At 41.3% G+C, this 3,318-nt stretch overlaps 1 long non-coding RNA gene across 1 annotated transcript; it reads left to right on the forward strand.

Annotated features, from left to right (window-relative positions):
- The first annotated feature begins 511 nt into the window (after positions 1 to 511).
- On the forward strand, positions 512 to 3,073 carry LOC109413871 (uncharacterized). The gene is made up of 3 exons (XR_009996586.1): positions 512 to 870; positions 938 to 1,224; positions 1,290 to 3,073. It is a non-coding gene; the product is annotated as an uncharacterized LOC109413871 (long non-coding RNA).
- The last annotated feature ends 245 nt before the right edge of the window (positions 3,074 to 3,318 follow it).

Below are 3,318 nucleotides of genomic sequence, written 5' to 3' on the forward strand. Positions count from 1 at the left end.
GTCCGGAAAAAGGGTCTCCGCCTCCGGCCTCCGGCTCGCGACCATCGCCATCCATCGATGTCTCCGGGATCGGGTTCTGGGTCAGTGTATGTGTTTAATTGAACGCTACTGACGGTCTCCATATCACTGTCCGATCCATCACTCACGAATTGTTCTTCGGGCTGCTTTTGGTGGTGCTCGGTGGTGATTTTTTCTGCACTTCGTCGACTGGTTGATCGGTGCGGTTTGCATCAGAGGTTCGTTTAGAAGTTTGTAGATGTTGTTTTTCCAGTTGTGGTGTATCGGATTGCGTCATCGGGATAGAGATCTTAGTTTGTTTTTTTGGCTGTTTATTTGTTGGTTTCGGAGCATGTTTTACCCAGGGGACTGTTATGGTCTTCTTGTTTTCTTACCCAGCATTAAAACTATGCTGCTGTGTTAAAAGATAGGTTGTCAGCTTGAGCCGCAGTTATGTTGGCTACGAAAACATTGCATGGACTTATCCACCGATGAACCGAATTCATCGCGGTCCGAGAATTTTGACACTAGAGCGGGGCACGCTTCTGAATGACAGCCAGATTTTCTAATTGGAAAAACTGATGTATTTTGATTCGCCTTGTTTTCGAGAATCTAGGTAGTTCAGTTTGCTGCTCCGGATTGTTTTTTGTGTAGTGCTGGTCCCTGCTTCCGGATTCGGTTCAATCTGCGGTCACCGATCCGGTGTTCGGTTTTATTTATCATCGAGAACGATTTTTCTACCGTTTCCTTCCGGTTTCGAAACATCATTACGATTTGTGCTGCTGTCGTCTGTGTCTGCCGCTAGTTTCGTCGTATCTCTGGATCGCTGTCCAGGCCAAGGTCCAGGCCATTGTTTTCAAGTCCCGTGCTGCGGTAAGTTCCGGAGTGTTAAAAAATCTATTCCGAGCTTATTTACATCAAACGTATTTGTTGTTTTCAGCTTCTGATTTCTGATCCGGTTTGTGTGTCCGGTTGCCAACCCGATTGCGAATTGCCGTCACCAGAAAGCAATCACCGTCCCTTGCTGCTTCCGTATCGTGCCGTCTCACGGAATCGTACAGGCACTAGGGCAGTACTTCCGCTTCCCGTCACCGGCTTTGGATTCAGGTTCGGTTTGCCTCTCCGTAATCATAATTACGGTTTGTGCTGCTGTCGTCCGTCTCTGCCGCTCGTTTTGTGCGGCCTCTGGATAGCTGTCCAGGCAACCGTTTCCAAACCCTAGCTGCGGTAAGTTCCGGCACGATCGAAATCTTTTCAAGTTTGTTTAAATCAAACTCATTTGTTGTTTTCAGCTTCTGATCCGGTTTGCGTCTCCGGCTGCCAACTCGATTGCGGATTGTCGTCACCCAGAAAGCGATCACCATCCTTTCTTCCAGAGAATACTGAAGGCATAAGGGCTGTTCTTGCGATTCCCGTCGTCAGACCTAGTTTTAGATTTCCTTGGCGTAAAGTTCTAGGCTTCCATCACCGGTTACTGTTACCAGATACCGAGTACAGATTTCGTTGCCAATCAAAGCTGCTTCCGCTTCATCGGCCCTGCCACTGTCACCGGTTCCTACCAGATTTTGGATTTGCGTTGCATGTCAGTGTTTACCGTGCCGCAAAGAAGTACCACTGTCGAAAGCTGTTGAAGTATCCCGCTATGAGTAAGTTTATTATGTTTTATATTTTAAGTAGAATAAAGACCAAGGGGAACGACATCCTTTGATGACCGGAAATATCCGCATTTATCCGTTGCTAACCGTCGTTAACCGCGTCTAACTTCTGCTCGGTTAACAGCGGTTAGGGACGGATATATGCGGATTTTTCGGTTAGAAAAGGAAGTGACATTCCCCCTGATAAAGACAATGATAGCTTTGAATGTTTCTATTCAGCTCATAAAATTATGTGAAGTTCTAAATCAAGGATTGTAAAAATGCTTTGATTTTGTAGTTTAGGTACAAACTTGCAGGAATAATTAAATTGAATCAACAGTTTTGAAAATACTATTTCCATTAAAATACTATCACACATATTTTATTGAAGCTCAAATTCATTTTTTTTTTCAGGTAAAATACAAGTTACTAACTTACAAACCACAGGCACTCGACTGTCCGTTTACGCCCGTAATCTCCCGAAGGACAACCCGAATGTATTTCAGAGATACATAGAGAAAATCGGACTAATTGGATTCAACGATCCATATGTTCTTGGTTTCGCAAACAATGATTTACCGCTTAACGTGACCACGGGTCATGTTGTCGAGTACCTTCTTAACTTTCGGTCACCCTACACGCGAAATCCTATGAAAAATCATAGAAGTTTAGAAGGATACAAAAAATATGAAGCTGGTTTTGTAAATTCTGTAACGGGCAAACTTCTTAACGGAAATTATGTGGTCGTCGGAAAGGTGAGAAAATCATGTTGTAAAATGATATGAAAATAAGCTTCTTGCGATACAAACGTCGCTTTCTTGAGCGAAATAGCAACACAATTTTTTTCTGAAATGTACGCTCTAGAGTAATACTCAAAAAATTTCTAAGGGCCAATTTCTTCACCTCGGCTTAACCGGTAAGCCAGGCTTATCGATACAGTTAAACCTGGCTTGAAAAAATCGCCCCTAAGTAAACAAAATGTATTTAAAATCGTTTCATTATTATTATTATTATTATTTATTTTAGGTTATACATTCTATGAGGCTAAGGGAGTCGATGTTACGGTCATGGATCATAATCAATAAATCGGGTAATATCCTTGCTGCCCACTGTGACTGTGTTGCAGGGTGCAGTGAGACATGTTCTCACGTAAGCGCCGTGCTATACTATCTAGCAAATCTACACGCGCAATCAGTTGATCGAAGGGTATGTAAGCAGTGCAATAGTTCCCAATTTGTCTTGCCCTTATCTTTTTCGGGATATAACTCAATAGGAACATAATTGTATAGTAGTAGCAATACTTATATTGATTATACTCGAGAATCGCCGGTTGGGCTACAATCTCGACCCAATTAATGATGTTTTAACTAGTTGGGTCATTTTTTATAATTTTTATTTACGTGTATTTTAACTTAGGCTAATTCTGTTTGCTTGCTTAAATGTGAATTGAAGATTACCGTTTGATTTGGACTAGTTGCTTTTTTATAGGGAGGCCCTACTATGCATTAACATGCTAACCATCGAATCACGAATGTAAATTAAAATCTAGAAAATTTTGAGAAATATTTTTTGAATTATACATATAAGTATGTAAAGCTCTGTACAATATATCAGAATTTGAAAATATTTGGTATGATTACATATTCTTAATCCTTAAGTTTTAGACCATTATTTAGCTTTTTTTTTC

The sequence above is a fragment of the Aedes albopictus genome, chromosome 1, assembly GCF_035046485.1.
Source record: "Aedes albopictus strain Foshan chromosome 1, AalbF5, whole genome shotgun sequence".
NCBI lineage: Eukaryota > Metazoa > Arthropoda > Insecta > Diptera > Culicidae > Aedes > Aedes albopictus.